Below are 24,551 nucleotides of genomic sequence, written 5' to 3'. Positions count from 1 at the left end.
AAATAAATCTGTTTTTGAAAAATGCTGAAAAGATGCAACATTCCCACTTCTGAACACAATACTACAATTGATGTCATTTTAAGTAATTTACTAACTTACTAAAAAAAAAACCCTAACAATTTATAAAATTTAAGAGAGGCAATTATGATATGCCAAACCATGGTGTTAGTAATATATATATATATATATATATATATATATATATATATATATATATATATATATATATATAAATATAAATTAACAAAAAAAACAAAAAAAACAAGCCAAAATCAAAAGTAGCCCTAAGAACACATTTCAGCTGTGGAAGGTTAGATTTACTTCAATATGGCAGTGAAAATATATACTTAGAAATCAAAGACCATCTCATAAAATGTCTAAATAACAGTTATTTTAAGTGAACTGTATGCATAAAATATCAATATTACATAGGAAGACATGAGTGTCTGCAATTGCAATCTCAGAATTTGACCTTGATGTTAGCTGCATAGCATGAAACAAAAACTTTACTGTAATCTTAAAGATGTACAGCATTTGGTAGCATATACCCACAGAGAAAAAAAAAGGTCTCAGCTGCCCCATTTGTTATTAATTTTAAGAGACGTATTAACAACACAAATTTCATCCTTGTGTGTGGCTCCGTTTTGTTAATTAAAGCATCTATTCAATAAAAACCTGAATTCCTCATTCTTGGCAAAGAAAACAACTAAATTATCCATGCAAATTCAGAACAGTACACCATTTGCAAAGATTATGTAAATATTGAGGTTTTGCACATAATAAAGAACAGAACAAAAATCTACTTTCAAAAGTGACGAAGCAAAACGTGAACAATAAAAAAAAAAAATCTGTTTAACCTTGAGAGCCGCACTTATTCCAGCTTATTAGGTCTTGCATACACTGAGGGAAATAATTATTAAAATAAAATAAATTATATTTAAAATAAATTCCCTTTCAGATGCCCTGCTTATATTCTTAAAATAAGCTGATAAAAACAGAATGACACATAATGCTAATGTCGACATCACATAACGCAGGAGTTAGTTCACTTGCTTTCCCACACACTAAAAGCACTAATAAACAAGGCTAGTAAAACATAAAACACTCATTCAGTATTGAAAAGACTGCACAACAACATACCGTCTCAATCTATTTAACAGCATTTTGTGATTGATATACAAGTCAGGGATTTATAGGCCTCATTATTGTTCAGGAAAACAAATAGTCATGGAATAAAAACATTTAAATTGACTTTACAGTTTAAGGCATAAAAACATGCATAGAGTTTTTCAGGCTGTTTCTGGTTTATGAATGATTCAAGACATGACACACTATGTCAAAAGCAACTACATCTGCAGGCAATCTTCAACATTCATGTATAATATTAATCTTTAAAATTAAGGTTTTATTCACTAACATCACAAAATTGTATGTTGCATAAATTCATCAATCCCATCCAAAAAGTGAAAATGTTATATCTCTTAAATTAATTTATATCAGACAAACAAGTGCATGTATTTAAATGTATTAGGGTTATTATAAAAACAAAGAATTAACTTGAATTAAACGTGCACATTGGATTTGGATTAAAAATGTCAATTAGCCTAGTTTATGTATCATTCAGTCACTTGCTTACTAATATGCGGTTTAATAAACTAAACTGTATATCTTTTATATTATTTTTTGTGTCATTTGGATTGGCACTGATGTCTTGCCATAAAACCACACATGCATATGTAACAATTGCATTTAGTTCCTTCACTGACAGCTTTTGATGCAATGTTGACGCATTTACACATTGATGGCATGTGCATGCTTCTTGCATAAGGGCTTGTCTTTCTTGGAATAGAAAGGCTGTCCTTCCAGGTTCACGTGGCACACCTGTATGTTGGGACAGAAATGAATAAAGGCATAATTCCTCAGAGATTAATTATTTATAAACCATACAGAGGTTATGCTATGACGAAATGATTTTGAACCTACCGTACAAACAAAGCAGGTATCATGCCATGTGTAGCCAAGAGCTTCAATAAATTTGTCTCCTGCCTCAACTGGGAAGTCACAGCCATGGCACTTTGTGCTGAAGAGTGCAATATAATCTGGTGACAGAAATATTTAATGAAAATTACAGTTGTCTGGACTGTATAATTGCATACACCAAAGACATAGCTGGTGGCTTCCATACCTTTCTCACAATACGGCTCACCATCCTCCATATGAAAGAGGCTGTTTCCAAAAGGCTTTCCACAAGCTGCACACACAAAGCAAGTGGTGTGCCAGGTCTGGCGCAGTGCATGCATCACTTCCTGTTGAGAATATGTGGAGTGGAATAACTGTCAGTACCTGTGAAGTGTGTTTTCAGCATGTGTGCTCAATGTTAATATGCTTTCAACATACTCCCATGATCTTGGTGTTGCAGCGAGCACAGGTAGGTGCAAAGAATTCGCCATAGCAGTTTTCACAGTAAACATTATTCTGCTCCTCCACAAAGCTGGCATCAGCCAGGGATGTGTGGCAATAATGGCAATTGAACTCTTCTGGATGCCAGGAACGACCCAATGCCACCAGGAATGGTCCCCTGAGGAGTCCAAAAACACTTATTAAAAATCTCCTTGGACATTCAAAGGCAAATAGTATTTTGATAAGATTTAACAGCTGTTTTTTTTTTTTTTTTTAATAAATCTGACAAATTTCTGTCTTGCTAAGGAAATAACTGGAAGTGTCACAAAAATATTCTCTTCAAGTGTATTTTAGGTGAACTGTTTAATTTTTCATAGTTTTAATTATTTAATAATGTTTATTTTTATGATTTTTTTATTTATTTAAGACTTAACGTCTGGGTCTGTGATTAAAAAATGTATGCATTAAATACTTTTTTATATTTTAGTATTACTTATACACTTTAATGAATCAGCTTTACTGAATTTAAAAATGTTCTCTTTCTAATTGTATTTTAAATAGTAGCAATTAATTATTTTGCTTTTTAAATATATACAGATGCATCTTAAAAAATTGAATATCAAGAAAAAGGTCTTTGTTTTTTTGTTTTAATTCTTATGGTTACAACTTACAGCTTAAAGGGACAATAAGTAACTTTTTAGGTATTTTATTATCTAAAATCAATATTTTTATTCATAAATATGCCCTCAATGGTGTACAAATACCTATGCCAATGTTTAAACTAATCCTCGTAAATGAAGAATTTATTATCTTTATATACATGGGACGGGTAGGTCGACGGAGGCTTCCATGTAGTTCCGCCATCTTGCAAAACTATAATAGCAGAGAGGGACAAAAAGTACTAAGCCAACGCGTTTCCACAGCGCGTTTTCGGTCAGAGCCAGAAACACAGGTGCAGAGCAGTGAGAGGCGCTTGAAACTGCACCGGCAAGTTTAAAAGTCTGGATTGCATTCTTATTATGGACCATACATATGCCGCGCCACAGGAGAAGAAAACATAGTCGCCAAAACAGTCAAAAATAGAACGTAAAAGGAAACGTGACCGTAGATTACAGAAAACAACAGTTAATGTCGGGGAAGCTTTTTCTAGGTGGAAAGCAGTGGTGGACGAAGTACACAAATCAAGTACTTGAGTAAAAGTACAGATACGTATAGTAAAATATTACTCCAGTAAAAGTAAAAGTACTCCTTTTTCAATTTTACTCAAGTGAAAGTACAAAAGTACTAAATTTTTTATGTACTTAAGTAAAAAAGTACTGAAAGATAGATGTTTGAAATGTTATATAGGCTACTTAATTAAATTTTATACTAGCACATTTTTTTTTTAATAATCCTACTGCTCAAAATACCAGGGCCCGTATTCATAAAGATTCTAAGAATCCTCTCAGAAAACTCTTAATTTAGCTTAAAAACTTTTACGTAGGAGTCTTAGCTTAAAAGTGATTCGGGACCAATCTGAGAGCAACTCTGAGTAAGGAAAAGACAAAAACTTTCATCTTAGTGAGGAGGCGGGGTTGACCCCGTTGCTATGTATGACACAATCTTTTGAAGACTGTGATTGGTTGGTTGTCCAAGAAGGAAAAAAAGAGTGATTTTAAGTATAGGCTCTATTCTAATTCTCACTTTGAATTTACATGCGTAATTTTTCCTATTTGACTGTTCTCTCACATACACACACACACATTATAAGTGTGTATATAAATCCTTTTTTTATTTACCATGCTTGTAATTTCCTATAAGGTATTTGATTGGCCTAGAATGATAAAAATTGTTCCACTCTTTCTAATTACAGTGATTGCTGTCCTATTTAAGTGGCGGTTTGAATGTTGGTTTTAATGTATGAAACATGGAATCAAAACCAAGAAGGGCGAGAAAGCCAAACTGGACAGAGGAACAGTGTTTACTGTTAGCCCAGTTAGTGGATGAACACAAGGCCATTCTTAAAGGAAAATTTTGGCCGGGTGTCACAGAACGGGACAAGAAGCAGACATGGGAGCGTATAGCACAAACTATTAACGGTTCATTCCCCCTGCTTGTGCGCACCTATAAGCCTGCTATATTCATAAATGCAGTTTTTTGAGCCTGCAAGGTGGGAATGTCCAGTGGAAACTAAATGAACTGTGACACAATAAGATGTTCTGAAAGTGCTGGAATTGTGTGATCACTCTGCTTACAGAAGGTTGTGACAGACCCAAATCATCACTATTGCATTGTTGCATTTTAATATCGTAATGTAGTGATTAATTTATATATTAAATTATAAATTATTATATAATCTATACCGTCTTATTAACTCACTGTCATCCATTGTCTGCAACACATTTCAGTGAAGTGAAGTGACATTCAGCCAAGTATGGTGACCCATACTCAGAATTTGTGCTCTGCATTTAACCCATCCGAAATGCACACACACAGAGCAGTGAACACACACACACACACACACACACACACACTGTGAGCACACACCCGGAGCAGTGGGCAGCCATTTATGCTGCAGCACCCATGGAGCAGTTGGGGGTTCGATGCCTTGCTCAAGGACACCTAAGTCGTGGTATTGAAGGTGGAGAGAGAACTGTACATGCACTCCCCCCACCCACAATTCCGTCCGGCCCGAGACTAGAACCCACAACCCTTCGATTTCCCCCCCTTTTCTTTTTTTTTTTTTCTTCTCTTCTGCTAAAGAAACTCTTAAGCCTCTTAAATGTCCTCGTCTGTGCTCCTAACAAGTTTGACCTTAAGACCTCTTTTAAGGGTTAAGATGCTTTCTGAATTACTTTTTTTCTTTACTAGGATTTTTTTCTTTAATTTTAAGAGTAAATGCCCACATTTCTAAGAATTTTCTTAGAATTTTGTCACTATGAGCTACTTTTTGCATTAAGATTCTTCATGAATACGGGCCCAGGGATTTTTTCCAAAATGACCACTATATGGAGTCAAGATATATTTTTGTTGTTGATATGGACTACATTGACGAGAGTAATATTCACTGTGAAGCTTACACTGTGATGTACCTGAGAGAAAGCAGAGTTGACCATCTGATTTTCACCAGTAAGAACAAAGTATTTTAAAGTTCATTGTTTTACAGAACATCACAGTAATATATGACATGATAATAAGGCCTGAAGATAGGAAGAACATTTTAAGGAAAATATAATTATATTTTCATAATGATTTTTTCCTACTCAAATCTTGTCTGTGGTGTAAAAACACCCCTAGCCAAACGGGGTGCATCTCTTCCCCTCTTACCATGTTCTGAACATCACATGCTTTCTTTTGTCCCTATGTAATCTATATATAAATTTAAATTTAAAATATAGGTGGTTGAATAAAAATATTTGGACATTATTTATAAAAAATTACCTTAAGTTAGCACCAGCAAGCTTGTTAGGTAGACAGTTAGCATCAGCTAACAATATTTACTTATTTTCAGTACGGTTATGAATAAACATTCATGTCTGTCTACTCGTCTAGTTAATCCAAACAATATACATATGTATAACGTTACTGTTGATAAACAATATAAAAACAGACGTCACATAGGACATGGTAGCATTTTAATAAAACTGTTAATATTACGGCAGCGGGGAATTTGAACATGCACGAGTTATTTTATGTAATCTGTGTTTGTTTAATGTGTTTTTTTTTTTTAACCTAAAACACAGAGAAGCTGATTGATGTGTCTGCATCGTCTGCACTCGAGCATTTCAGTGGGCTTAAACATATCACTCTTTACAGCGGATTTAGTTCCCAAACAACTGACAATTTTGACCTAAATATGATTTTCAGTTACAATAATTAATCCTAAATTTCTACATTAATAACTTACTTTTAGCAACATCAGACGCACGCGCGCTCACAAGATCTCCCGGTTCTTACTGACTCGCAAACGGTTCATTTGAATCAGTGAGTGGTCGACTCCAGAACATCTGCAATCCGATCATTCTAATTCGTAAATGAATCGTTTGGTGCGATTCGCGATCCGATTTAAAAGTATATTTTGAAAAGACTCAGTTCGTTCATGACGAATCAGACACCGCTTCTGCGTGTCGGAGCATGTGATATATTATAGAGAGTAACGATATGTTTTATGAAATGTAGTGAAGTAAAAAGTACGATTTTATGCTTTGGAATGTAGTGAAGTAAAAGTAAAAGTTACTCGAAATAAAACTACTCCAGTAAAGTACAGATACTTGAAAAATGTACTTAAGTACAGTAACGAAGTAAAGCTACTCCATTACTGTCCACCACTGGTGGAAAGAGCTAATGCTGGATAAAGATTTCAAAAGAGACGCTGAAGTGGCCAGTTTTCTTCTCGACAGGTAAGTCAGTGTTACAATCTATATTATAATATTTTTTTTATATCTAACAATGCATATAATTCAGAAAATATAACGAATAAAGAAGACATAACTACTAATTACAATATTTCATGTTTTCCACAGTCAGTAATTCATACTGTAACATTCGTTTGTTAGTTGTCATGTTGCAGTTTGTTTGAAATAACACACCAGTTCACCTGAAGGAAAACTCGACGAAGTGCTATTAGAAGACATCCTGTCAAAGCTTTTTGGTACATATCGCCTACCGTAGATGCAACACGCAATTGAAAAAGCGAGGCGCTGGAGAGCAAAATTAGTTTGAATGCAAAATACAATTTCACCACTAGATGGAAGTAATTCCTACTCACTGTCCCTTTAAGAAAATTTTAAATTCAGTATTTCAAAAAAATTTAATATTCCTTTTTGAGCTTGATTAGTTTGATTAATTTAGAGTATAAATATTGGGTACCACTTGGGCTAGTTAAGAACATGCAACCACAATTATGGGAAAGTCTACTGACTTGACAGTTGTCCAAAAGATGATCATCACCCTCCACAAAAAGGGTAAGCCACAGAAGGTCATTGCTGAAAGGGCTGGCTGTTCACAGAGTGCTGTATCAAAATATATGAATAGAAAGTTGACTGGAAGGAAAAAGTGTGGTAGGAGAAGGTGCACAACCATCAGGGATGACCACAGCCTTGGGAAGATTGACAGGAAAAGCCTATTCAAGAACTTGAGAGCTTCACAAGGAGTGGACTGATGCCGGAGTCAGCGCATCAAGAGTCACCACACCCAGACGTTTTCAGGAAAAGGGCTACAGCTGTCACATTCCTAGAACCAAGCCACTCCTGAACCAGAAAAAATGTCAGAAGCATTTCATCTGGGGTAAGGAGAAAAGGAACCTGCCCACAGTGCCAAAACCACTTCCATGTGGTTTGATGACCATGATATTACTGAGCTTGATTGGCCAGCCAACTCACCGGCCCATAACCTCACAGAGAATCTATGGGGTATTGTGAAGAGAAAGAGAAGTAACATCTGACAAACAATACAGAGGAGCTGAAGGCTACTATCAAAGCAACCCTGGCTTCAATAACGCCTCAGCAGTGCCACAGGGTGATTGCCTCCACGCCACATCGCACTGAAGCAGTAATTCATGCAAAAGGAGCCCCAAGCAAGTATTGAGTGCATAATTACACCTGCTTTGGAGATCTCGAACATTTCTGTTTTCTAAATCTTTATTTGATTGATCTTTTTATTTTTTATTTTTGAGATACTGATTTTTTAAATTTTGCTAAGCTGTAAGTCATAACCATCAGAATAAAAATAAAATAAAAACTCTTGAAATAAATCAGTTTGTGTGCAATGAATCGAGAATATAAAAAAGTTAACTTTTTTTTATTTAATTACAAAAAATAAAGTACTTTTCCATGATATTCAAATTTTTGAGATGCACCTATATATTTTTTAAACATTATATATATATTATGTGAAGTCTTGCGATTACAGATGGGTGAATGTCGCACAAGTGTTATCCCACCTGATGATGTTGTTGCAGGCTCCACACAGAGGTGTTCTGTTGCTGGCTGCGAAACGCTCTGCCCTTTGAGCAACTCCACGAGCCACAGGTGGGAAGGGGGCGGGGTTGAATGCAGGGCTGGGTGCAGCAGGAGCCGGAGCAGGGACAGGGACAGGGTTGGGGATGTAGGCTGGTGGTGGTGGGGCTGCCTGGGGAAGAGGGTTCACTCTGATATTTGTGGTGGTGGTGGGTTTGTCAGGGTCAAATTTCTGGGAAAAGTTCTCATCAGTAACCCAAGGAGGCCTGTTGGAAGAAGACGCTGGAGCAGGAGCAGGTGGAGGAGGAGCAGGTTTGTGAACCATTGGAGGAGCTGGTGATAAAAGATGCCTATGAGCTAGTATTGCAAACATACAGTCATACAAAGATGGACACACTCATATACTGAATTATAAGTAATAACAATAACCCCTTTAGAATAATAACATTTTGTGGTTTTGCAGCCAGAAAAGAAGACAGACACCGTTTGTTTTAACCAGATATATTTACTCACTGCAACTTTATAACATAAAGTGAAAGATATCACAACAACATGTCAGAAAAATGACTTGTAAACTCAGTCAGGTGTAGCTAATCGCCTTCTCAATTGGCACACAAAGCCATTTGGCTTAAACTTTGATCAGCTGTGGCCATTTTGATTAGCTCGCCTCTGAAGCGCATCCTTGGTAACCACACCAGAGGGACTGGAGCACTTGTCAGGATAAAAGGAAAAATGGATGGAGCAAAATACATCAAATTCCAGAGGACAATGTGCTGCCCTCTGCCAGAAAGCTGTCAAGGTTTACCTTCCACAATGACCCAAAGCACACAGCGAAACGGAGCGCACAGTGTTTGAAGGAGAAATAGGTGAATGTCCTTGCATAACCTAACCGGAGCCCAGACTCAAACCTCATTGATAATCTGTGGAATAAGAATTGAAGACTGCAGTCCACAAACGGTCTCCATCAAATTGAACTGAACTTGAGCAGTTCTGCAAAGAGTGGAAAAATATCAAGTCTAGACGTGTAACAGACTGTAATTAAAGCAAAAGGTGGTTCAACAAAACACTGTGGTGATCCTTCTTCCAACTCCAACTTATTCTGTTTTTTATAGTTATTTTTTCTTCACATGTTGGTGTTATATCTTTCACTTGGATGTTATAAACTGCACTGAGTAAATACAACTGAATTAAAAAATAAATACTGTGTCCATCTTAATTTCAGACTGCAAAACAGCAAAATGTGATTACTTTAAAGGAGGTGATTTTTTTCTATACCCACTGTCTGTGGATTGGCTACCTGGGGCAGCTGGGTATGCTGCGGGCACAATGGTGGCACTGCTGACCACTTTAGCTGGAGGTGGACCTAGAGGGATCTGGATGGAGCTGTGCTGCATGGGTGGTGGAGGCTGCTGCATAGGTGGAGGCTGGGTGTAAGAACTACAGAAGAACAGACCAGAAACTCAGTAACATTTTAGTTCAAATGAGAAGCTACTCCTCCTTTCTGCCTTTCCTAACAATTTACTTTTCCCGATCAATCTAAAACATTCACAATACACTTTTGCAGATGCTTTATTTTTTATTAATTATAATTATAATATGTAATAATTATATTGTTGTTTTATAACTACACATTTGAAAAGACTTCACCCCATTGATGCCCATATTTTTTTATCTTTGAAATTATGTATTTTCATCATTCGTATTTGCACCAAACATATGTACTTTGTGGTGTGTGCAAACTGTAACTGTATTTTAAGTTTTAAATATGTGGTACATATCACAGAAACGTGCAAAATCTATAATAATAAAATGTTCTGAACATCTATAATTATAAAGTTGCAAGTGTAAACATGCAGAAAGGGCAACAGGAATTAAAGTGCCAATATTATACCATTTTAAGGTTGCTAATATTGCTTTATGATTCTCTTAAAACAGGTTTACATGCATGCAAGGTCAAAAAAACATATTAGTTTTCTCAAAAAATAGATGGAATTTTACCTAATTTCTAAATGATTCGCAAATGACTCGTGCAAAGCAGTTCAAAGATTCAGTCTCTCTAAACCCCTCCTTTCCGTGAGCCTTCACTGCTATGACTGGTCAGATGGCGCAGTCCTTTTTGATTGGTCCAGAGCCATAGAGACTGGCTCTGGATTGGTATAACGCGTACAGCGCTTGTCAGAAACAAAACGCTCATTGCCATGATGGAATGACAGCCCTTGAGACTTGTCAATATATAGAAAAGATAGTATCGATTGTACCTCACCAATTTGAGCTGGAGTCTGATGATGAAATGGTTAAACTGGCTGATCGAAAAGAGACGGATTCGCAAGCATGACTTGAGTAGGACATTTCTCAGTGGTAAGTGTCAAGTGTTAACAAGTTTGTGGTAATTCAAAGATGTGATAAAACAAATTTACTCTCACAGTGTAGGATACAGCGTCTTCTGAACATGATGTTAACCACACAGAAATTTTAGCGTGTTTGTGGGTAGGCATGTTGGTGACGTAGAACTTTGCAGACATTATGAAAATGTGTTCCAGTACTTCATGACGTAGAGCCGCAACAGAATAAGATTCGAATTTCTGATGACTCGTTTACGTGATTGCGAGCCAAATCTTTTTTTATTTTTATTTTATAGACAATAACTTTATTTATCGTGCACTGTCAGCTTTACAACTTTGCAGATAGTTTATGTTCACATACAGCTGAAAGGTAATATTGGAAAAGGCATAATAGAAGCACTTTAAACACCACGTGACACATTACCAAATAAGTTGTCATAAGTTTTTCCTAAGGTTGTTTATTTTTACAGTATGTCAGCTGTTTTAAAACATCTACAGTCATGTAAATATCTACAAATAGAAATAGAGTGATATTTCTTTTAGTAACTTTAGTTGTCCACAGGTTACAGACTCTAAGTTTGGATGCACATTCAGTTCTCAGAGACTGATCTAATATTACCCAATGATATCTGACCACATAATCACATACACATTTGAATCCCTTCAATACAATTTTTAATGCAAAAATTTGTGTTATTTTAACAGCGCATGTGCAGGCCACACTGACACTGGGAAGGAGAAAACACATTTGCTGTTTAAATACAGAGCTGGACCACAGCAGTACCTGGAGATGGAGGATTTGTACTGGGAACTGTAACCCATAGAGGTCTGCAAGTTGAAGCTGTAATGTAACAAAGACAAAAATGATGGACAGTCAAACATACAGTATCATGCCTACATTGAACCAAAGAATGGACATGTGCACTCATATCTGTATGACTTCCAAACTAATCAACATATTGAAATGAACTGAATATGCAGTAACTCTTTAAATAACTAGTCAGATATGTATTATGTTCTTGTTTTGTCTGAATATAACAACAGTACACTATGAGTACAATATGAGTGAACATGGCAACAAACAGACCATGAACAAACTGTCTTACCAACATAAATACATGCACACACACACACAAAGCAAAAAACAAAGATATGAATTCAAAGATATACTATGTAAAAAAATATTTAACAAGATTTTTACATTTTAATGGCTAAGAGAGTCTAACTGAAACTTAATAGTCTTTAAGTCAGCTGCTGGCTCAATCACCTCTTTTAGTAGGAGACAAATTAAAGATAGTCATCTAAATCTGAATTAACAAAAAATATGACTTATGTTTTTTAATAAGTACTGGAGACTTTGTTACATTGGTAACACTTTATTTAAAGTTAACTAGCTGATTATTAGCATGCATATTACTAGCATACTGGCTATTTATTAGTACTTATAAAGCACATATTAATGCCTTATTCTGCATGGCATATTCTAGATCCCCTAACCCTATTTCATACCTAAAGTTAACAACTACCTTACTATCTAATAATAAGCAGAAAATTAGGAGTTTATTGAGGGAAAACTCTTAATTAATGGTGAATAGGTGTTTCCTATTCTAAAGTGTTACCGTTATTTATTTGTTTAGATATCTTGAAAATATGAAGTTCACACCAGTCTGCATGCAATAAACTTAAAAGACTGCTGTGTCAGTGTATGCAATACAAAGAGTTTCTGCCATGTCAAAAAAAACAAACTTACCTATTTACTCACCCTCAAGCCATCCTAGGTGTAATGAATTTCTTCGTTCAGATAAACACATTGAATACAGGAAAAATGTCCTGGCTCTTCCAAGCTTTATGGTGGCAGTAAATGCCCAAAAAAGTGTGTCCATCCATTATAAAAGTACTCCACACAGCTCAGGGAGGTTAATAAAGGCCTTCTTAAGCGAAGCGACTTGTTTGTGTGAGAAAAATATCCATAGTTAAAACTTTATAAACCACAATATTTAACTTCCACTAACTGTCATATTCATATTCAATAGAGAGTGGCATTTCAGCGGATGACATAGGTGTAATGTAATCCTTCTTTACAAATCCTTGTTTTTTATTTCTAATTCATGACCTGTGTTTTGTTTTGCTCTCTCGTCTGTGCTTCTGTGTTCGTCACTTCTTAACAGAGTTTACTTTATGCCTATGTCCTACATCATACGCAGGACTGCCACTCTTTAGTGAACACATATACAACAGCAGTTTATAAAGTTTTATATATGGATATTTTTCTTACACAAATGCATTCCTGAGCTTCACAAACAGAACTTTTTATGATGGATGGATGCACTTTTTTGGGCATCAAAATCTCAACCCTCATTTACTGCCATTATAAAGCTGGGAAGAGCCAGGACATTTTTTAATATAATTCTGATTATATTAGTCTGAAAGATGAAAGTCATATACACATAGGATGGCTTAAGGGGGAGTAAATCATGTGGCAATTTCAATGCCAATGTGTGTCAATTACAAGATATGAAAACTCAAACTTAAGTCTCAAAAACTTAATTATGACTTGGTTAAAAAAGATAATATGAATCTCTAGAAATAATACATATATAAAATTATTAATATGTAATATTACATATAAGAAAATGAAAAAGATTTCATAAAATAAGCCAATTTCGAGATCTGATACTGACTGGGACTGTTCGAGACTTAAAAAAAAAAAAAAAAAATGCTTGCGGGTTACATTACAGCATCAGGTGTAGTTGTACCTCATTAAAAAAAAAATGTTTTTATATGGGTCAAGTCCTGTTGTTGAACAATGTGATGATAAAAGACACACCACTCATTAAAGCAGATGGCCAAAATAAACAGCCATCCTGTCATTGATGACATGGATTCATTCAAATGTGAGTTTCAGTTTCCTTCGGGGGAAGAGTATTAGTAGTAAGCAAGTAGCTGTAGCAAATGAAGCAGCAGCTGCAACAAGAAATTGGGTTAAGACAAAGAAGATCATATTAGAGGATTAAAGTAATTGATTATAACATTAATAGGATTGGAGGACTGACTTTGCTTTGAGTCTCCAGGATCAATGGAGACTCTCTGTTCTAACACAATTTGACTTTGCCCTACAATCTGTCAAACGATAGGTCAAAATCTAATATAAATAGTTACATTTCAATAACATGTCTCCACCAAACAAGTGAATTAAAATTGAAATAACTTGCTAATGTTATGTCCTACACACAGCCAAACAAGCTGTAATCAAAGTAATCAAAATTTAAACGGAAAAAAATAAAATAAAAATAAAATTGGGAATAAATATCCCCAAACAACAGAAAAACAGCAAAAACAACTTTGAACATAAATAACACTTATTGTTTGAGGTCGGCAGGTCTTCTTAATGTTTTTGAAAGAAGTCTCTTGTGCCCACCAAAACAGCATTTATTTGATCAAAAACACAGCAAAACTGTAATATTGTGAAATATTTTTACAATTTAAAATGTTTTCTATTGTAATATATTTTTATAATGTTATTTCCTCTGAGTTTGTAAAGCTGAATATTCAGCAGCCATTACTCCAGTTTTCAAAGACACATGATCCTTCAGCAATCATTCTGATACGTTGATTTATGCTCAAGAAACATTTCTCATTATAATCAATGCTGAACAGTTGTGCTGTTTATATTAAAGGGGTCATATGACGTTGCTAAAAAAAATATATTTTTTGTGTATTCAATGTAATGCAATGCATTTATGCGGTTTAAGGTACAAAAAACACATTATTTTTTAGGAAAAAAACATTAAAACCCATTACAAACAAGGCATTTGTTGCATCCAGTGTGGACATAATTACAGATTATGACTTATACTGTCTTTTTATGCATTGCGCATCGAGTTGCGTATCGTGCTGTGAATCGCGCTGCATAAAAATAAAATCATGTCTGCATTTGTGATCAGAGAAATGACAAACAACAAGCTCTAACGTTACTCTACACTGCTCAAAACTCACATTTGAATCATCAGTGGCAAATCCTTTACATATAGTGTACTTGCAGACTTTGTCCTTATAAAGTTGGAACTGCCCCACTTTATAGAAACAGCCACCGGCATTGCAGGCTACTCTCACAGGAAATAGTCCTCATCCTCCAAAAAATGCACTGCAGACATTTGAATATTTGGGTTTAACTGTTCCGGAAAAGTGTTGTTAATACAACTTAAGCACTGATTTCTAGTCGTGTCCTCTTTTGGAAGGCCAACAAAGTTTTTTCGCTTTCACAATGAAACGCACGGTGACTCCATAACATGATGGCAGCAGCGGCGACAACAGTACTTCAGCAAGAATAAAAGATACGCCTTCTTTCTTTGAGTAAACATTTGGGCAGCATTATGCAAACCTTCCCACATAGTGAAGTAGAGACGTGGGGGTGTGTTAAAACGAGCTGTTTTAGGGGGGCGTGGTTGACTCTTTTATAAAGAATGTCTCTTTGGGTTTGAGTCTTTAGTCTTTGGAACTTTACAGATCTTCTTTATTCACCAAGAGTTTGTAACACTCCAAAGAGAAGATTTAAAATCGCATTATATGAACCCTTTAATATTTGATTGCAATACAATTTTAAATTGAATATCTTTTGTAACATTATAATACGTTTTTATTGTCACTTTTGGTCAATTTAATGCATTCTTGCTGAATAAAAGTATTACATTCTTTATTTAAACAAAAACAAAGTCTTACGGACCTCAAACTTTTGCGTATGCATTGCACATATACATACCAATGAGGAATATAATAAACCAAGCATAAAATAGCAACACATGCAACTTACCTGGCTACAGTGGTTTGCTCAGAAAACTGCGCCGCATCAGGCTTGGGTGCCTGAATGGCTATCTGCAGCTCCGAAAGGAGCTCATTGGGCAAAGCAGCGATAGTAGGCGGACAGACAGATGCAATACTGGTGGAAACTGAAGCATGCTCAGCCAGAGTACTGGATACAAGGTTAGGTTGCAGTGATGTCAGAAACTGATGAACCAAGCCACAAATACAGACAGCAGCCGTGTTTCAGGCCATGTATGTATATATGTCTTAATTTAAGTTAAATTTTGTTATAAGCAGCTGTTTCATTCTCATGCTTACAACATTTCTGAGCAGAATGCAAGGATGTCCATCGTGGGGGAAAGAAATGTTAATTGCTTTATTCTCATTAGACTTATCTATTTAGTGATTGATGGATTGTAAAAACTGTAACATAAAAGACTATGAACTATTGATCTGGGATGAGTCACAGTTTGAGCAGTGAAGAAGGACCGGACTATATTTTACAGTGGTGTCTCAGCAGCTTAGACAACTATAAGTGCTATTCTAGGATGAATTAAATGAATCCAGACATAATGGCTACTATCAAGCATGTGCTCAAACAGGGACAATGAACTGCATACAGCAGGACCTCACCATTTTACAATGACGGGGGTATATACCTAGGCTACTTAAACCCTTTTAGCGTGTCCATAAAACACAATTCAGTGGTTAGAGAACAGTAGATTAGTGTTAAATAATACTCCCCTGTAATCCAAGCAAAGAAAAGTGCATTAATCACAAATAGACATTTCTTTATTCAATTGGCATCCCCTGGCCTGTACATAATCAAACACAATCAAATGATGGAAACAGATTGGTGCTGGAGCCGCCCAGGCAGGAGAGAGAAGATAAAAGGCAGGCACCTAGCAGCAGCAGGCCTGGTGGTGGACCGCTGGCTGACCCCCTTTACACACTCCACAACCATCCTTCATGACCATCTCTCTCTCTTCCTGTCCATTTAATGTTGAAAAAGCCCATAGGGAAGAGTGAGGTAAAAGATTAAATAAAGAGAGCATTTAAAGCTGAAATGTTTTTTTTTTTTTTTGCAGAAACGCATATAAGTGAACCATTTGTAGGTTCTCCTGATGATTGGCCCCAAGTTTACAACCAATCCAACACAGCAACACTGGCTTAACCAACCCAGTCTTATGCAACTAGTTTGGAACAGGAAAATTTGTGTGTAACAACCAATAAAAAAAAGAGGGGAAATGTTCTGGAAACCTGTACAAAAATAGCTGTTTGCAATTCCAATTTGTGAACCAATTAGTGTGGCTCAAAAATTAGACACTTCAGCTTTAATGTCACTCTGTTTCTCATACGGAGTTATGGTTATGAACAGAGAGAAAGGTCTGTAAATGTTGGTTGCAGACATTTACGAAGCCTTCACAAAGATTTGAACACTTTCTGTGGTGAACTTGTATGTGTATGGAATCCCTCTGTTATTTTGATGTGTATAACGGAAGAGGAGCATGTATGTGTGTATCGGAGGGGCTTTGGGAGAGGTGTGTGGTGGCAGAAAGCAAACATAGATTAGCATTTATTGAGAGAATGAAACTAGAGAAAGTCTGCACACAAACAAACATATATCTTAAGAAATGATGATTACATCACTTATTACATGAGTCTCTCTCTCTCTCTCACACACACACACACACACACACACACACATACACAAACACTGTATAGGTTATACAGTCCTAATCACTGTATTCATCAACTAGCTAGGCTGTCAAACTCTGGTTTAGTTATATTAACAAAATCTTGAATCTCAGCACAGATTCAGAGAACAGTGAAATACAGATCACAGAAGCAGACAACGCCTCCAGAAAGAGAGGTTGTAAATGAAACTTGTACTAAACTGCTTGCAAACATGTAACTCGCTATTTAATGGACCAGGGGTCCAAAGGGCAAAGAGAGTCAAGACAGGCAGATGATTCAGACAATTCAGACAAGATACTGGAGTGCCATCTGCTGGCATTATATGCTTGGACATAAAGGAAAAGTGTGTTCTCCTAAAGCGGATTAGTGCAACACAGTCTCATGAAAAGAAGCCTAATATGTAGACTATCACTGTTCCTCTCTTTACATGCAAATTAGCAAATGAAATTGGCATAGCAGAGAGTTGAATGAATGAATGAATGAATATTGAATGAAATATGAAATACACATGCAATAATAACAACAATTGGTTCAAGTTTCCAACCAATGCAGAATTAAGTATTAAACATTTGTTTCCAATTATGTATAACTGTTTTGAGGAAAATATTAAGTCCTTTCATGGAAGAAATCGTTAACAAAACACAGGAAGACATATGACTGGGTACAAGTTACGCAAAGACTTAATATTACTACGGAGAGGCTTTTCAGATTCATACAGAGCTGCTCGGACCAAATCTGGCACTAAAAATGAGATTTTAGCATGGTGGAAAAAATAAATCAGTGTTCAGTGCCAAATCAGAAAAAAGTGGCACTCTGCTGACTTGGCATTTCAATTTTTAAAAAGTACAATAATATATACACACATTAAAACCACAATGAATAATAATATAATATAATATAATATAATATAATATAATATAATATAATATAATATAATATAATATAATATAATATAATATGAATGTGAAACATTAAGTAAATATAAAACATATGAAAACCTTAAAAAAATGTAAATTGAAAATGTGACCTTGGAAACTAATTAAAAAAGTTATTAGGCTATATGTATAAATATTAAAATTAGTACATTTTTAAGGAACATTATTTAATCCAAAGTTTAAAGTTCACTTGCTTTCTGTACATATAAATCTTTGGAATCCATGCATACTTTCACACCTAAACAAATCCCAGTGCCAAAAAGCCTTTCCACATGATAAGTTCATCACATTTCTTTTATTTGATGGATTTGAAAGACTTGTGTACAGATACAATGATGTTCTCAACAACCATCAGTATGTAAGCAAACAATCAGATATTGTTTGCTTACAATTATAGAATCCAAAAAAAAGGCATCAAATTACTGATACCAATGAAGTGCCAAGTTGAAAGAAATATCGAAAAACAAAATCCTGGCAGAATGAGCAAAAATAAACATAGGACACTGCAGTGATGTGCAATGAAATAAATGTTTTGTTTCAGTCAAATGATAAGTGTCTGATAAAAAGTCGAAGACTGAAAATATGAAGAAAATTAAAGCATAATATACATAACAGTTAACTGATGGAACATATGTCTAGCATGATGTGTTCATATGTACATGAAGGCAGAAATCTGAATAAATATGACAAGGATGAAGAGTGAGGGAGGGGCCAGCCACCCAGGGCCACAAGCACTCCTGTGCAGTCACACAGACTTCCCAGCATGCACTGCATGCAAGTGGGAGGCTGATAAGTGAAGTAAACCAGTGGTGTGAAGGTGTTGAGAAAAGGAAACCGTTAGCAGAGGCATAATTCTATACTATAAATACAAATTTAGCACAAACCAGCCAAAAGCAGAGCTAACACCATTTCCCTGCGTGACAACCAGACAAGCAGAATTACCTGGAGGAAAAGTCCTGGTTTATAGACTCTCTCTACTCACAGACATTGACATCCTTCTTGCTCAACCGTGTGAAGTTCTGATGGCTTCACGCGCCTTCGCTTATCCTCCAGACAGAGAGCTTGTCCCTACAGCCACACTCATGTAGCTAAATTATTACTCTTCCTACACAAATATACTTTACACTCCCTCCATAAAATCTTACTAACAGCCTAATTTTCTCAAAAGTAAACCATTGGATTTGAAAACAGTGATCTATCAGAGTAACAACATTTTTCCAGTCTCATCCCAGATCAGTGCCATATGCAAAGCTCTGGGATAGATAGACAACGGACAGACAGATCAACATCCTTATCACTTGAAACCCCTGGGCTGTCTAATGTTTAACCACAGGCTTAAGTAAGAAATGTCTGACATTTTTTTTCTTAAAGAGATAATAGTGTTAGTGACTGTCTGTCAGGATTTAGCTTTTCAACAGATAAGAAATGACTCCTGGAATAAAACCGACTGAATGCGCAAGCGATTTCAACATTTGCTAACCATTTGAAACAAACTTGCCCTTACGTAATCACTGAAATACTATCACAGTATCAAAGGGTTAGCTTCTTAGATCTACGCAGAAAAAGGTAAAATACCAAATGATCTAATTCAGTGGTTCTCATGTTTATTGACTCTTCCAGGATCCCCATTGTCTAAAATATTTTTCAAAGGACCCCCATACTGTCTAAGATATTTCCCCTGGTATTTCTGACATAATTATGACAAAACTGCTTACTTTAATTTTATTAAATAAATGTTTTAAAATATAAATAATAATAATTATTATTATTATTAATTTAATTTGAATAATTGTAATAATTTATTTGATTCCAAAAGATTCGATATGTTTCAGCATTTTAAAAGTTACATTTACTGGATATTCCAATAAATGTAACGCTTAAAATGCAAAACGTCAATTTAAAAAAATATTACTAATTTGAAACAACACCGCGCCCATGGAAGTTTGACCTTGTCCCCCTTGCTGAGATCCACTGATCTATTCTAAAAAGCAGAGCGGCTTCTTTGTGAATTTATGGCCAAGAATAAAATGGGAATGACCGAAAGTTATCAGGCTACAGGCTATATATCTAAAGATTAATATTAGGACATTTCTAAAGAACATTATTTAATTCAAAGTTTAAAGTTCATTTCCTTTCTGTACACATCTTTGGAATCCATGCATACTTTCACACCTAAACAAATCCCAGTGCCAAAAAGCCTTTCCACATGATAAGTTCATCACATTTCTTTTATTTGATGGATTTGAAAGACTTGTGCACAGATACAGTGATGTTCTCAACAACCATCAGTATGTAAGCAAACAATCAGATACAAGAGAGAGAATGTAAATGGTGGCAACACTATCATGAGCAATTCCTAAATCTATACTATAGAGTGAACAACTAGCTTTAATCTGTATTAATGAGCCAAACAACATAATTCACATTTATCTTCATTCTTTCTGCTTTCACCTCACATGCATGGACTTTCCTGTTAGAGCAGTACTGCATTCTGTCTATGCCAGCTGTCTAGCTCTCTCTATCTTGGGGTGCTTTACTGAGGCACATTAAGTATTTGTGCAGACAGGCCATGGTGCCAGTTTTTCAGTTTAGCAAAACGAGGGCCTTTGGCTTCGGATTCAAACATATCCCTGTGACATCAACACATATATGCAAGACAAAAGGGGAAGGAAAAAAGAGAAAAAGAGGGTGGAGAAATGGGTTAGGGAATATGGCTTTCACTTCCCTGCCCAAGATGTGATTGTATACAAACATTGGCGGCTGCCTTGAGCTAAAATGTTCATGTAACTGAATGCCAGGGGTCACATTCTGCATTGTATTGCATCAGATATGTAATGACAGTGTGAAATAAATGAGAGCTTAAGATATGTGAAATATAAAGCTTGATACAAGTACCACCAGGGTACTTGTGTAAAGTACAGTATTTAACTAACTACTACTAATGTAGTAATAACATTAATAAGTAGTAATTTCCGAATTTTAGAAATTTGTACTTGTACAAGTAATGTCAAAATCCTTCATGTCAAGTAACTGGGTTTATATGTTCTGTTATTTGCACATCCAATTTGAAAGATTATATATAGTTTTGCAAACACAGAGTTAAAAAGCATTCTGTAATGCAACCTATAATTCTAGATACAATATGAACAATCAATGCACAATTAAATGTGAACACTCTGGTACTTTTAATTAAATATCTTCATATTTCAGGTAAATATTTTTATATTTCACTACCTAAACTTTACCATGTAACAGCTTATTTAACAAAAGGTACAACTCCTCTGTACTGTACTACGCCCCTGATACAGACTACTATGAATACATCCAAGCTGTATTAGATTGATGCATCTAATGAGAGTCAATCAAGTTCAGCACAGAGAGTGGTGTCTGATTGGGGTCTGGATGGGGAATCTGATCAGATGTCAGTTTTTTGATCAGCCTTTTAAGTTTCAAGAGGCAGAGGGCTGGATTTCAGCCCAGGTCTAGTATGTGGCCACCAGATGCTGCTGCTAGATGCCTACCTTGATCTTCTTAGAGCTTCCTCATCAGGGTCTTGCACTGCAGAGGAGGAGCGAAAAGAACAAAGAGAGAACATGTCAGACTCTACACTGTAAGTCAGAATCTATATCAAAACAAAAGCAAAGTGACAAAAACATGAAGGCAGACTTACTGTATTCAGTTCCAGTAATGTGGGCGAGGAACACGGAAGGAACTTGGACTGCAGCTGGGCGGCTCTTTTGGCCCAATCTGCCGGCTCCAGTTTATCAATTTCACTGGGAATGACGGCCTGATACACTGGGGAAGCACTGTCTATAACACGGTCTTTAACTGGCAGATTACTGCAACCACAGAAAGAGCCGGTCGCGTTGAAAACACACACTTTCCTATCAGCATGACGGGAATGTCAGCCAAATTATTTTCATGTTTAATGACATTAAAAGCATTTTTGAAGTTGCAGTGGGACATAAATTGCACCCATTCTGATTAATTTACTGCAATTATCACTAATTTACAGTGTCCAGTCTAACATATGTCTGTTAACACTGATGATTTTCTATAAATCAATGAATATTTTGCAGCATATTTCATACAAGTGTTAATAAAAAGAAAAGCATGGGCGTTGTGGGCAGAAGCTTGCTTATCACTACCAAATGCATTATGACAGCATATTTTAGACACGCTATATCTCTTACCCAGAAGATGACAGAGCAGAGCATTCAGAAATCTGTTTGTTGGCATCTAAAACTCAATGGCTTCAATAGATTTAGTGTTTCCACATTAGCAGACCCTCCTTCTGTAAACTTCACCATTTAAACATGTTTCCACCAAACACTCCTTAAGTCACCTAGCGGCAATATTAAGGGTTTCAGAATAGAATTTGAAAGGGAAGTGAAAGATGCAGTCTGAGAGGGACAAAAAGAGGAGTATGTAAGGTCATCGTTGCATTCGGCTAAATAAAAAGACAAAATACAACTAATTCAAAAGTCACAGTACAGTCTCGACTCATGAAAGCCAGGTGCGTTTCACAACTCCAGATGCTTCAGAGCAATCAAAGGAAGGTTAGACAGAGAGATGAGAGAGAAAAGGATAATGTGGTGATCAGGCATGCAATGCGCAAGGAATAGACGGAAAGAGACTGCTCATATCAAACAGATGGATCAGGCTACTTTACGAAAGTGAAGAGTCAGTTCATTGCTGCGGGCAGGGCCATTTGAGATTGGACACAGGTAGGGTGGGGACAGGCGTACATGATGTACGGTATGACGGATAGATGAAGTGATGGATGAAAGGATTGGAGTGAGAGAGGGAAAATTAGATAAAGCTTCTATGTTATGCATTAGAGAGTGGCTTCTGACACAAGGCCTGAAAGCCTGATCTCTCATTTTCATGATTTCAAACCATAGGGCATCAGAAAACTAGTGCCAACAAACATAAAAAGACCACAAGCAGACCTACTGCTAAAACTCATGGATATGGAGAGAAAAAGTGCACAGATACACAACTCACTCCAGTACAGATTACAAGTCACACACTGCCTTTCAAGAGTTTGGAGTCTGTGAGAGATTATAATGTACAATACTGTTATCTATTTTAGCTTATTTTAAATATAATATTTTCCTGAGATGACAAGACTGTTTTTCCAGTCTTCAGTGTCACATGATCCTTCAGTAACTAATTCTAATCTGATAATGCGCTGCTCAGAACATTTCTTATATTATCATATTTGAAAACCGTTGTGCTGCTTAACATTTTTGTGATCTACTACTATTACTATTTTATTAGGATTCTTTGATGAATAGAGCTCAAATGAAAAGCACTTCAGATCTTTACAGAAAGATTAATAGAATAGAAACCTTCTTGTGACATTTAAATGTAATTTAACCGTCACTTCTGATCAATTAAATGCATCTTTGCTGAAATAATAAGAATATTTTTTTTTTTTAAATTGACTCGAACTTTTGAAGGGTAGTTCACTCATATACCTACGCCCCTAACTTGTGCTAACTGGAGCATTCCCATCATCTGATTCCCAATTTGAAAACCACACAAAAATGCCAACTGGTTTCCACAGAACCAACTAACATATGCTATACGCAATGAAGACTTAAAAAGCTTTGATTTACATCACTGTCAATCAATACTGTGAACCGAGGAAGAGAAGACTATATCCAGACTATGATCAGACATCCTTGGGAAGTCTTTAGCCTCTTGAGCATTAGCAGATAGCGCTGGCCCAAACAAGCATGGCTGTTTGACAGGCATTATGGCAAACGTGTGTCATGCAGGTCGTGGGAGGAGGGAGAAGACACATTTAGGTGTGACAGGTCTTACCCAGACAGCTCGCTACCCCTGGCCTGGGACTGACCAGCAATGGCATCCATAATAGCATCCTGGGAGTACATGCTGATGGGGGTGTTGTACTGCGCATGGATGATGGTGGCCTTGCCTCCAGGCCCCTTCAACTCAATGGGTTTGTTGGTGGAGAGTGCAGTGTCCTTCAGAGCTATTGGGTTGAAGCTGGGCAGGTATTCATTGCTGTACAAGTGAGGGAGCGGTGATAAGGGAAAAGTATGGGTAGAAGAGAGACAAGAGACACAACATGGAGGTTAGCCAAGGAGAGTGAGAGGAAGAGTATGTGGACTGTGAATTGGGAGGGAAAGGTAAGAACACAGTTGATAATACCAGCACGTGTGTGTTCTGGATGCTGGCATGCTGGTATTTCAACAAAGCTCCTTGATTAGATTAACCACCAGAAAAACCATGCTGTTTGACCAGTTCATGCTTATACTGGCTCACCAGCTAGACCGGCCTGGACCAGCATGGAAATTCATGATGGAAGTGTTGCAGGTGAGAAAAAATTAGTTAAACCAAGTATGATAATAACTAAATAGGAAAATAAATAAAATAAAAGGCTCAGTCTAGACAACCCATCAAAAACA

General features: G+C 36.2%; 1 pseudogene; it reads right to left on the bottom strand.

The window, feature by feature from the left end:
• Positions 1-1,228: 1,228 nt before the first annotated feature.
• Positions 1,229-24,212, bottom strand: LOC113074398 (LIM domain-binding protein 3-like; annotated as a pseudogene).
• Between the last annotated feature and the right edge of the window lie 339 nt (positions 24,213-24,551).

Source organism: Carassius auratus, unplaced genomic scaffold, assembly GCF_003368295.1.
Source record: "Carassius auratus strain Wakin unplaced genomic scaffold, ASM336829v1 scaf_tig00014498, whole genome shotgun sequence".
Classification (NCBI taxonomy): Eukaryota; Metazoa; Chordata; class Actinopteri; order Cypriniformes; family Cyprinidae; genus Carassius; species Carassius auratus.
This window is presented reverse-complemented; position numbering and strand designations above follow the sequence as displayed.